Genomic DNA, 13592 nt, shown 5'->3' with positions numbered 1-13592 from the left:
TGTCATCCCATCTCTGGGTTTGTGCAATGTAAACCCTGATAGAGTCGTGGGTCACATAGCTGTTTTTGGGTCCAGACACCGGAGGGCATCCTCAAAACAAGAGCTACTATGATGTCCTACAAGAAGAGGAGAGGTGGGAGGCCCTGAGAGGTGCAAGGAGTGGTCCAGGAACAAAGGCCTGGAGGAATGAAGGGCTGGGTCTGACACCAAGACGATCACCTTTCAGTGCAAGACCAGCAGTCCCAGATCCACACAGGGAGCTGGGCTGTGCTGCTGGTGGGACTGTGTGTAGGCAGCTGTACACAAGGCAACTGTGACAGGAGGCCACAAGGAGCCCACCACCCTCAAGGAAAGGCTGCTTTAAGGAGGGGGCTGAGCCAGGAAGTGACATCACTCCCTGGACAATGATAGAACACAGCCTGGGTAACCCCGGTAACCAGGTGCCCTCACTCTGGCACGAGTGGCCCAGCCGTTCAGTTGCCAGAGCTTGGAGGAGACGATGGATCCCCATTGTTTCCTGCGTTTGCGAGGCCCAGACCTTGGTCAGCCCCGCACACAGCCCAGATACAGACAGTGGATCAGTCCACGTCAAGACTCATCCACTCAACTCAGTCTGAGGGTCCTAAAGGTAACATCAGATAGCCTACCTGGGCTGGCCTCTACTGGAGTACCGCTGGGTGGCCCTGTAACACTCCTCTGTGTGTGTGTGTGCATGTGTGTGTGTGTGTTGGTGTTGTAGGTTCTGGGGAAAATTTGGCCTTGGAAGGGACAGGGGGTTGGTAGGTGCGGGGAACAGAGTGGAAGTATGACACCACTGGGAGACCTGGGGCACCAAGTCCGGGACCTGTTTGTACCAACCGCCTTATCTCACCACAGAGTGACCTGAGGACACCCAAGAAGAAGGACTCCAGTGGAGTTCAGACCATCAAGGCAGGCAGGCCTGAGGGGGAGCTCTCAGCCAAAATACAACAGTCAACAGCAGCAGAGCCGGACTCTGCCAACATGGCCAGAGCTGAGGAGCCAGGACCAGTCGTGGGGAGAGAGAAACCAGCACAAGTGCCACCTGTGCCCTCCTCCTCGGCACCAGGACCAGTCCTGGGAAGCCCTGAGCCAGAGGAGCCAGGAGGCACTTCATCCTCTCCCTCTGTGGCTGCTGCTGGGCCTGGGAGAACCATGGATGCAGGCATGGTGAAGAGAATTGAATTTCAGCTGGTGCCTGCACAGCAGAGGGGGGACCCCTTCTTTGTGCCTGCATTCCTCCAGACCTACCACAGCTTTGCCACCACCCACCAGGTCCTTGACCTGCTCTTCCAAAGGTGAGGCTCGCACCTGCACGCACAGGGGCCTGCACTCACCACTCATGCTTGGGTCTGGGTGGTGCTCTGACTCTTTCAGAGTCCCAGGTTGCTCTTACAGCCTCTTGGTACTCAGAGGACCAACCCTGGGATGAGAGAGGGCTTCCAAGTGCCTGGCCCAAGGAGAGGGCTGCTCAGGGCTTGGGATTCACCTATGGTTTTCTTGCTGCCATGGAAAGGTTCTGTACCGCAGGGTACAAATCTCACAGCCATGGACAAAGCGTTTTTCCTATTCAGAGCAAAACATCCACATTTGCCATTAGGCCATGTGCTTGAAAGTACAGAGAATCAAGCCCTGGGATTTTCAGAGGTTCCAGGATCATCAAATGACTGGGGAGGAGCTGTCTGAGGTCACATATTCACGCACAAACACAGTTTACTGCTCGCTGTGCAAAGACACCTATCCAGGCCACACAGTAATTCTCCAGGCACAGCACAAAACCATGGCCATTCCTCCTCTCACTCGGGGAGATGTCCCACATCTAGAGCTCCTGTTAGGTGGGACAAAGGCCAATTGAGGTGACACTTCCTGTCCTCCTCTAGGTACCACAACTTTCAAGAAGAAAGCAAGATGAAAGCTGCAAGGAGTGAGTGGGCTTGGCACAGGAGGAGGTTCCATGATCTCCAGCTGGGATTTTGGGGGTGTGGATGGACTGGCTGTCTGCCAGACATGCAGGCTTGCTCTGCTTCCTGCCAGAGGTCTGAGACAGACAGTGTTGCCTGCAGGAGGAGGGAGAGTTGGGTGAATCCTGGAATCAGGACATTAGGGAGAGATCACCCAATCACAACCCATCCCAGTGAGACTGCACATTGCAGTCCCATCCCATGGGGCTGATGGGAGGTGGGGAGGAGCCAGCTACAAAAGAGGCCTCTCAGCCCTCCTGCACATGGGAGAACCATCCTGTTCCTAACGTTCAAAGTCACAGGCACAATCTAGGGCTGAGGGATAGAAGCAGCCAGATCTGAGACTCTGCTGCCCATGTGTGTGTCCCCAGGGCCCTCTGCTCCCTCCTGGAAACCTGGCTGCAGCATTATCCTGGGCATTTCTATGAGGCCCATGACCTGAGCTGCCTGAAAAAACTGGCTACTTACGCTTGGACCCAGATGCCATATAGTGACCTGGAGTTCCAAGCCCTCACGCAGCTCATCAACGAAGAAGAATACAAGGAGCTGGCGGCTGAGCTGGAGTCCAAGGCTGAGTCTAAGGGTGAGGAGTGCTGGGCTGGGTGTGTGAGCGTTCAGAAGACTATCGGGGCTGGGCCACAATGGGAGGAGGCTCTGAGACTGGTGTCGATGGGCACCAAAGACCAGTGTAGACAGGGTCCTGCTGTGAGGCAGGGCAAGGACTTCTCTGCAGGAGGGTGGCACCAAGTGGGAAGAGGTGAGGTGTTGATGCTATTTTGCCTTCCTGTGCTGACCTGTGCATTTCCCTCTGCTTCCATTTGGTGCCAACCCCAGCAGCTGCTCGTCAGCCAGAGCTGCAGGAACCATCTCTGCCCCAGGCAGTCCATCCTCCTGCCATCGAAGTGCTGCAGCCCCCCAAGGGTCCTACCACAGACCCAGACTGTGAACCCAACAAGCCACAGGAACATCCAGCACACGTCCTTTGTGCACCCAACTGGTCGACGGCCAGCCACCTGGGGATCCTGGAGGCAGGCACGGTGCAGAAGCACATGAACCTCCTGCTACCTGCACAGCAGGCAGGCACACATCACATACTTTGCCTGCTGTTCCCCAGGTGAGCTCTGGCACCTGCACACACGCACATGATGCAGGTTCTCCTAGCTGGGTCTCAGTGATGCCCTGGGCTTTGCAGCTACTCTGATCACTCCCACCAGATCTGGGTGCTCAGAGGGCCAGAGCCTGAATGATGTCAGAACTACTAGGATTCACCACAGGAAGGGCTTCAGGTCCCTGACATGGAGGAAAGGGTTGGACAGTGATTGGGCTTAAAATTTTCCTCACTCCATGTGGCAGCTCTGGGCCCCAGGCCTCTCTTCTCCTGTCCAACTTCCTGATTCCAGGTGTGTATGAGGGGGGGTGTCTGTCCAGTAGAGGTTGAGTTGGGACACCAGAGGCTGGAGGAGGATTCCCAGGCCAGTGCAGATACCTGCAATACGAGCTGATTGGTTTCCTTCACTCAACCAACGACACCGGGAACTGCTCCTTGAATGCAGGTCTCTGTCCAAGACTTCAGCAAACTTGAGGACATAGCACAGTCCAATGTCCATGCTCTCCTAGTCAGGCAGTCAGTGAGAATCCCAGACCTCTGGGAAGGTGCAACAGAAAACAACACAGGTGACTCCTCCTGTCCTCCACTGGGTCCCAAACTTGGGGCAAAACTGTGAGGAAGAAGGTGGACCAAACCAGTGAGAATGCTTTGGGACATGAGGGATGATGCTATCTGCACAGCTGGGACATGAGCCGTGTCTGGCTGCGGACTGGCTGTACCCCCAGCTCTCACATTTCCTCTGATTCCTGCTTGAGGACGGTGGACGAGGGCATTGTCTTCTGCAGGAGACACAAGTGTCAGGGTCTCCAGGGCATAGCGAGCAGGCTGAACTAAGCTCTGCTACAAAAGATCATAGACCCTCTGCCCCATGCCTTTCTTGATGAGAGACAGTTGTTCACTGTGCAGTGGGGAGCATCCTGCTCCTGTGTGGGGTTCCCACTGCCCTCCTGCACATGGGGCTGAGCTTCCTCTGCCCAGAGACCAGCCCCACAGGAGGAAGGGAGGACTGTGGGCCAGGAGATGCCAGATCCCTGACTCTGCTGTCCCCATACTTGTCTCCAGGGCCCTCTGCTGCCTCATGGGAATCAGATTGGATCATTACCTGGTGCACATCCACCAGCCCAGGCACCAGGCCAGCCAGAACCAGCAGCTCATGATGTACCGCCAACCTCACATGCCTCTGTCCTACCTGGCCCTGCGTATCGACCTTCTTCTGAGCCAGCTACAGGACCAGGAGCCCAAGGAGGCAGAGCCTGAGCCTCAGGGTGAGGAGGGTGGGTTGTTTGGGTGGTGGCTGAGTGGAGCCCTAGGAGGAGGCATCAGGGCGCTATGCTGTGTGGAAGCTAGCGCAGCGGCAGGGGTTGTGGTGCTCATCTTGTCTTCACTTGCTGCTGCAGGTCTTACCAATGATTCTGCGCCAACTCCTGCAGCTGCTCTCCAGCCACAGGCCCCAGAACCTGCTCTGGAGCCCCCAGAATGCCCAGGAGCCGAGACCCAGGCAGAACCTCCACGCGGAAAGACCACACACTGGCCCTGGAGCCGCCTCAGACTGCGGCGGTCAAACCACAGCCAGGGCCGTCCACAACACCGACTCCCTGGCTGGATACGCATGCTGGGTGCCTGTTTTTGCATGCACCCCTCTGGCCAGAGCCACGGGTGAAAAAGAAACAGAGTAGCAGGGGTGAAAAAGGATCACCTTTAACGAGTCACCCCAAACCCCCAGCCCCCAACCTTAATATACCCAGAGATCTTCTCCTTTTCCCGCATTTACCTTTTCCCTACACTATCCCCTACATTAATAAATTGAATTTTCTGGTTGAAGCATGGATTCCAGTGCATTGAGTCACACCCCATGCTGTGCAAACACCCCTGCTCTCTGCTGCACAAGGCAGTGACTGGCATGCCCCTTGGACTCTCAGGGTCCTTGTCAGTGACCTGGGTTCCTAGTCCTCCCTATAGGACACCTTGGGCTACATGGGTGCAACGCCCTGGGACTCCCTGTGAAAACAGAGTTCCCATCCCCTCAGATCCTCGGCTCCTGGCCCTTGGCTGAGGACCCACGACCCATGGCCACATAAACAGGTGGGCTTCTCTTTTTACAGAAAACTGTAAGATGTTGCAGTTAATCAGAAGACTTATGGGCAAAACAGGGAACACGAGGCGAAGACCATGCCACCCTGGTGCCCCAGGTACGGGGGGCTGTAGTTTGCTTGGAAAAGGGGTCTGGGGACATCTTGGAGTGGGAGCAGCTGGGCATGCTTGGTCGAGGAAGAACAAATTCTGGGGGCTTCCATGTAGCCAGCTACTGCATTTGCTGTTAGGCCCGGGAGCTGAGATAGAGACTGATCTGCTTGCTAACCTGTATGTGTGTATGTGTGTATGTGTGTATGTATGTGTTTGTGTATGTGTGTGTATTCATGTGTATGTGTATATGTGTGCATATGTATGTGTTTGTATGTGTGTATGTGTATGTTTATGTGTGTATGTGTCTGTATGTATGTGTGTTTGTGTGTATGCATGTGTGTGTATCTGTATGTATGTGTGTATGTGTGTATGTATGTATGTGTATGTGTGCATGTGCGTATGTGTGTATTTGTGTATCTGTGTGTATGTGTGTATGCTGTGCATGTGCGTATGTGTGTATTTGTGTATCTGTGTGTATGTGTGTATGCTGTGCATGTGTGTATGTGTGTATGTGTGTGTATGTGTGTATTTATGTGTGAATTTGTGTAAGTGTATGTTTTTTTCTGTATATTTGTGCATGTATCTGTGTATGTGTGTTTATGTTTGTGTGTATGTATGTGTGTGTATGTATATATGTGTGCAGGCATGTATGCGTGTATATATGTATGTGTGTGTTTATGTATGTGTATGTGTGTATGTGCCTGTATGTATGTGTGTATGTGTATGTGTGTATGTGTGTGTATGTGTGTATCTGTGTATATGTGTATTTGTGCTTGTATGTGTGGATGCGTGTATGTGTTTGTATGTGTGTGTATATGTGTTGGTGTGTAGTGTGTATGTATGTATATATGTATGTGTGTATGTGTGTATGTGTATGTATGTGTGTATTGCGTATGCATGTGCGTATGTTCATATGTGTGTATGTGTATGTATGTGTGTATGTGTGTGTATGTGTGTATGCATGTGTGTCTGTGTGTATGCATGTTTGTATGTGTGTATCTGTGTATAGGTGTGTATGATGTGTATGTGTGTGTACGTGTGTATGTGTGTGTATGTGTGTATGCATGTGTGAATTTGTGTATGTGTCTGTATATTTTTGTATGTGTATGTGTGCATGTGTGTGTATCTGTGTATGTGTATGTGTGTATGTACGTGTGTGTATGTGTGTATGTGTATATGTGTGCATGCATGTATTTGTGTGTTTTATGTGTGTATCTGTGTGTATGTTTATGTATGTGTATGTGTATATGTGTGTATGTGCCTGTATGTATGTTTGTATGTGTATGCATGTATGTGTTTGTGTGCATGTGTGTGTATGTGTGTGTTGGTGTGTAGTTGTGTGTAGTTGTGTATGTGTTTATGTATTTATGTGTGTATGTGTATATGTGTGCGTGTGAGTATGTGTGTATGTATGTGTGTATGTGTGTGTATGTGTGTATGTGAGCATGTGTGTATGTATGTGTGTATGTGTGTATGTGTGTATATGTGTGTGTGTGTATGTGTGTGTATGTGTGTTTGTGGGTATGTGTGTATGTGTATGTTTTCATGTGTGTGTATGTGCTTATCTCTGTATGTGTGTGTATATGTGTGTATTGTGTATGTGTGTGCATGTGTGTATGTGTATGTGTGTATGTATATGTGTGTTGTGTATGTGTGTATATGTGTATGTGTATGTGAGTGCATGTGTGAGTATGTGTATGTGTATATGTATATGTATGTGTGTTGTGTATGTATGTATGTGTATTGTGTATGCATATGCATGTATTTGTGTATGTGTGTATGTGTGTACATGTATGTGTATGTGTGTATGTGTGTGTTTGTGTGTATTTATGTTTATGTGTGTGCATGTGTGTGTGCATCTGTGTATGCATGTGTTGTATGTATGTGTGTATGTGTGTGTTGTGTGCATGTGTGTGCATGCCTATGTATGTTTTTGTATGTGTTTGTGTGTGTTTGTATGTGTGTATCTATGTGTGTATGTATGTATGTGTATGTGTGTTAGTATGTATGTGTGTATGTATATGTGTGTATGTATGTATGTATGCATGTGTGTATTTGTGTGCCTAAATATGTGTGTATGTGTCTGGATTCATGTGTGTATGTGTGTATATGTGTTTGTGTGTGCGCATGTGTAATTTTGTATGTGTGTATGTGTGTGTATGTGTGTGCATGTGTGTATGTGTTTGTATGTGTCTGTGTGTGACTGTATGCATCAGTGTGTGTGTATGTGTATATGTGTGTCTATGTGTGTATGCATGTGTATGTGTGCATGTGTGGGTATTTGTGTGTATGTGTGTATGTGTGTGCATGTGTGTGTATGTGTATGTATGTGTGGGTATGCATGTGTGTGTATGTGTGCACGTGTGTATATGTGTGTATGTATGTGTATGAGTGTTTATGTCTGTATCTGTGTGTATGTGTGTGTATGTGTGTACGTGTGTTTATGTTTGTGTGTATGTGTGTGTATGTGTTTATGTGTGTATGTGTGTTCATGTGTGTTGTATTTGTGCATGCTTGTACGTGTGTATGTGTCTGTGTATGTATATGTGTGTATGTGTGTGTATGTGTGTACGTGTGTGTGTATGTGTATGTGTGTGTATTTGTGTGTATCTGTGTATGTGTATATGTGTGTGTGAATATGAGTATGTGTGTGTGTGCATGTGTGTGTATGTGTGTGTATGTGTATGTGTGTTTACACCTACCCAATGTTATCTACTATATTTAATCTATCTATACACTTATAAATCTACATCTTTGTTACACTCTCAGACTACACTTTATTAAGTATATGCATTTGTATGGGAGTGTCACTTTAAGTACATCATTTTTGGATTGTTAGCCATCGAGATGCGATGCACGCATGTAAGAAACAGAGCAGGGTACTGAGGGAAGGAGACACTGACATCCTAAATAACAGTCCAAAAGCAAAAAGTGAACAGTGGTCATCTTTGGAAGATTCAGGGAACCAACTCAATTCCAAACCTCAGAAAAGCAGGATATCTAACAGTTATTTTGCCTCTCCTCTGCCACCGTACTAAACACTAAGAAAAGAATTGATAGAAGACAAAGTTATTCTTTATAGAAATTGAGCTAACAAAAAGAAATAGAACTTTAAAAAAAACCCTAACTAACTGCCAGAGCAATAAGTATTAATGGTTGCTAAAATCTGTGAGTAGGGCCTGGTGCAGTGGCCTAGCAGCTAAAGTCCTCACCTTGAATGTGCTAGAATCCCATATGGGAGCCGGTTCTAATTCCGACGCTCCGGCTTCCCATCCAGCTCCCTGCTTGTGGCCTGGGAAAGCAGTTGAGGATGGTCCAAAGCCTTGGGATCCTGCATCCACGTGGGAGACCTGGAAGAGGTTCCAGGCTCCTAACTTCGGATTGGCTCAGCTCCAGCCAATTGTGACTGCTTGGGGAGTGAGTCATTGGACAAAAGATCTTTCTCTCTGTCTTTCCTCCTCTCTGTATACCTGACCTTGCAATAAAAATGAATTTTTTTAACCTGTAAGTAAAATGCTGACATGGAACTTTACAAGAGATTAGGCTGACGATTTGAATTAAGAGATCAGAGTTGTTGCTCAATGGCTCAGGTACCAGCATCCCATATGTGCGTGCTGCTTTGATTCCTGGCTATTCCGTTTCCAATCCAGACTCCTGCTAATGTGCAGGACAGAGAATGGTCCAAGCACTTGGATGACTGTCACACACGGGAAAGGCAAGATGAAGTTTCTAAGCCCTACTGGACAGTTCTCAGACCTGGCCTTCATAGCCACTTGGGTAACAGACAAAAAAGAGTTTAAAAATCCAAAAGTGAAAAAATTCTGTGGGACAAAGAACCTAATAAACTCAACAAATAAATTACAAGGGATTATAAAAGAGAAAAATAACAACAGTAACAGTGCAAGGGTCAGGCTTGGTGCAATAGTGTAGTGGTTAAAGTTCTCCCCTTGCAAGTGCTGGGATCCTGTATGGGTGCTGGTTCTAATCCTGGTGGCCCCGCTTCCCATCCAGCTCCCTGCCTGTGGCCTGCTAAAGCAGTCAAGGATGGCCCAAAGCCTTGGGACCCTGCACCCACGTGGGAGACCTGGAAAAGAAGTTCCTGGCTCCTGGCTTTGGATCGGCACAGCACTGGCCGTTGCAGCCACTTGGGGAGTGAATCATTAGGCAGAAGATCTTCCTCTCTGTCTCTCCTCCTTTCTGTACATCTGCCTTTCCAATAAAAATAAATAAATCTTAAAAACAAAAGTGCAAGGGTCAGGCAAAATTACTCAGTTGGCTGATTTCCCCTTCAAAGTACCAGGATCCCATATGGATACCAATTCGTGTCCTGGCTACTTGATTTCCCATCTAGCACTCTATCTGTGGCCCAGAAAAGCAGTAGAGGATGCCCCAAAGTCTTAGGACCCTGCACGCAATAGGCAACCCGAAGGAGGCTCCTGGCTTCAGATTGGCCCGGCTCTGGCTTTTGTGGACACTTGGGGAGTGAACCAGAGGATGGAAGATCTTTCAGTCTCTCCTTCTCACTGTAAATCTGCCTTTCCAATAAAAAAGAATTTACAAAATTAAGTGCATTAAGACACATACTAAACATATCAATTAAATGTGACATGTGGACTCTAGATCTTGATTCAAACAATTTAATGGTACAAAATAAAATTCCTTTATGAGAAAAATAGGGAAAGTGTGAATATTGGTTATTTAATTGCACTAAGAGGTTTAAAGATAAGAACAATATTGTCAGCCCATTAAAATGTCAAAATGTGTCCCTCCCATTAGATATACACATATGCATACATTTACAGAAAATCAACAGAATACACATGAATATCATGAGGGAAGACACAGGGACTACTATTACCGGTTGAATAGAATCAGGCATATATTATTATTGAAACTGTGTAATGATGCATGAAAATTCATTATACTGTCTCATATATATATACATATTTAGACATATTTATTTATAAATGTCAATTGTTAAAAACAAAAGAACTATCTTTGTACACAACCTCAGAGGTATTCTTATTTAAAATACTCACTGTACCAATCTGCATAGAAAAGGCCATTCCAGGTCTGAGACAAGATTTTTTCAATAATCATTTTACACACTTAGTTCTGATACACAAAGTTCCACGTTATCAAGGCAGTATAAGTCAAAGCGATAACATTATCTACTTGCTTCTCCCTTTCCATATAAACAAATTTTAATTTATTTAGTTATTTTTGTTTCCTTTCAAGAGAAGTAAAAATAAAAACCACTACAAACATTCTGACATTCCGCACCTTTTTTATGTAGTTTTCTACTACGATAACAAGCTTTTAATTAAAAGACATCTGAAAAGTCAGGAAAATACTTTAGAAAAATTCCCAAGACCTTCCCATGTAAACATAGTTATAGCCAAAAGATCTTTAATTTAAAAAAACAGGTATGTGGTAAGTTGAGGACACAACAAGTCAAATTGACAACTTGGGGACCCACATCCCACACTGGAGTTCCTGGTTCAAGTTCCAGTTACTCAAAATCCGATCCAGTTTTCTGCTAATTCACATCCTGGGAGACAGTAGACAACAGCTCAAACACCTGGGTCCCTGCAACCCATAGTAAAGACTCCAATTGTTCTAGGCTTCTGGTTTCTGCCTGAGCAAACCCTGGCTGTTACATAAGGATTTGTGGTGTGAACAAGCAGATGCAAAGATTCACTCTCATCTCCTCTCTCCTTCTCCCTCTCTCCAATAAAATGAACACAAAAATGATTTTGAACCACAAGTAATTACAAACCATTAAAATCCATATACTATGCAGCACTCAAAATGTTGTTCATTTCCTATAAACAAACTAAATAACAACTGTAAATAGATCTCTTCTAATAGTTAGAAATATCATTTTTAGAAGACATGGCAACAATCCAGATGTCTGTCATCAGATGAATGGATAGAAAAATTGTGGTTCATCTACTCTATGGAATACTACTCAGCTATAAAAAGCTGAAATACTACTATTTGCAAAAAATTAGTTCCAACTGGAAACTATTGTTTATGAAGCAAGTCATTTCCAGAAGGACAAATATGTTTTTCTGATTGATGATGGCACTTATGTAAAGCACAAAATAAACAGATATAGGTAAACAAACATATAGCATATATTCTCATGTATAACTGTACAATGGAGGCTAGCATACTGAGAGCTAAACATATTCTGCAGCACACACCTCTACTCCGCAATAAAAGTAGGACTCCCAGTAAAACATTTAAATATGCCTTTATAGTATGACATCAGAATTTCTACCTTTGCTTATACCTACCACGCCATAAGATACATCTACATAGCAAAGGGTTAAACTGTTACTGAAGGGATATACCACTGTGATAATATGGGGGAAAAGGGTGAGAGGGGGAAAATGAGCAGGGAAGAAGTGGAGGGAGAGGGAAGAACTTCCATACCTACACAACTGTGTCATGGAAAATAATAACAATAGAACCAAATTAAGACACCGACTAAATAAATATGGCCAAATGTGAAACAGGTAAAAATAATAGGATTTTTATGTAAACTGATATTAAAATGTCAACGCATTTTATATAAAAATGTTACATGTCATACAGAAAAAATAAAATAATTTCATTTATACAAAAAAAGAAATTTAAACATTTATAAATATCAATACCTACTCATGCACATATATACATACATCTAACAACAGCACAAACATTCCAAAATATACAAATATAGCCAGATGTATAATGATCCTATATTTTTTTGTTAATTTATATTTAACAAAGTATTTTAAACTGTGAAAACACTAAAATATCCTAATATTTATTATAACTGAGACCTTAGTAAGAAACACAAGAAAGTACATTTGTAATATGCTTCTATAAAGAAATTAATAAGTATTAAATGAAGACTAAACCATCTCATTTCCTTTTTAAAAAAGTAATTATCGGTTTCTAATTCATAAAAGCTAATAACACTTCCAATGTTAGATGGAAAGAATAAAACACTATCATACAGAAATACAATTTCTATCACATCACCTAGTTCCCCATGCAGGATTTTCAAAATCAAAAATATGAAGAAAAAAAATATAGAGGGTACTTAAAAGTTCACATTGGAAGACAATTAACTACACAGCATTTGGTCAGAAAACAACTATTTCGTTGCTACTGGAAACATGTCTTTGCCAATGCAGGAGATGTAGTTTGGCTATCTATGAAAATCCACAATTCTGAGTTTTCTTAACATGCTAGTTCTACCTTACACTGTTATTGCTGAACTTCAAAAAGAGGAAGCCAATAGTAAATCAAACCTTCCATGCAGAGGTGAGCAATACCCACATTAAGCAATGCAGCCTGCATCTCAACGACTGCTTTGCCAATTGTTTTGGTAGCACCAGAATTCTACCTCTATTTCCAGAGGCAAAATTCATTAAAAATATTAAATACTACACCCTCAGGAAATTGACAAGCTATAACACTATAAAGTTCAAACCTCAATTAAAAGTGCTGTTTTCACAGACATCAAAACCTAATTTGGCTATTTTTTACAGATTTTCTCCATTGAAATTCCATGCTGATCTTCATTTCCTGGCTTATAGTACCCTGCACCCTCTGTAGCTCCACATATCTAAGATCATAATCTGTGAAATCAGCATGATCAGTCTATTTAAAAAAAAAAAAACTTTTTTTCTTTCTCAATTGCTGGATATCCTTAAAAGCATCCTGTTGTCTAAACCTGACATACAAGATCATTAACACTAATCAAGATGAATTCAAAGTTGAGCATATAAAACATTAATGTCATTATGGTTTTTCTAGAAACTTTCCCATGTACCTTTCTAACCCTTAAAAGTTCATTTATATATTACTACAATCTAGAGTGATCAAACATAAAAACTTATAAGTACTAGTGTCGTATAAGTGCTTCACATATACAAAATAATAAGCCATACAAATATTTTCCTCTAAAATTGTGAGAAATACTACTGACATTTTTTTAATCTTGCTAATTTTTTCGTAATTGTATTCAATTCTTAAAATAAAGAAAACTAGTGCAAATAAAACTAATTAAAGTAAATTTAAAACATCACACCAAAGTACCAGATCCCTAATAGTATCTGCTCCAAGTACTGGAGGATAGGGCAAAACCAAAGCAAAACAAAACAAGAACTTTAAAAGTACCATAAATAAGCAGGATATGTTTCAGAACAAAAATTATATTAACACACTTTATGAAGCTTAATAAATGAAAGGTAAATAAAAACAATATGATCAACCTACAAGCAAAAATAAGCACAATAATAAAAATATTTATTTATTGAATG

General features: G+C 44.0%; 1 long non-coding RNA gene across 1 annotated transcript; it reads left to right on the top strand.

The window, feature by feature from the left end:
* Positions 1–3058: 3058 nt before the first annotated feature.
* On the top strand, positions 3059–4629 carry LOC131478361 (uncharacterized). Its single transcript, XR_009244429.1, has 3 exons — positions 3059–3093; positions 4150–4352; positions 4485–4629. It is a non-coding gene; the product is annotated as an uncharacterized LOC131478361 (long non-coding RNA).
* Positions 4630–13592: the final 8963 nt, after the last annotated feature.

The sequence above is a fragment of the Ochotona princeps genome, chromosome 30 (assembly GCF_030435755.1).
Source record: "Ochotona princeps isolate mOchPri1 chromosome 30, mOchPri1.hap1, whole genome shotgun sequence".
NCBI classification, from domain to species: domain Eukaryota; kingdom Metazoa; phylum Chordata; class Mammalia; order Lagomorpha; family Ochotonidae; genus Ochotona; species Ochotona princeps.
Note: the sequence above shows the minus strand (reverse complement) of the source record. Positions and strands in the feature narration are given on the sequence as shown.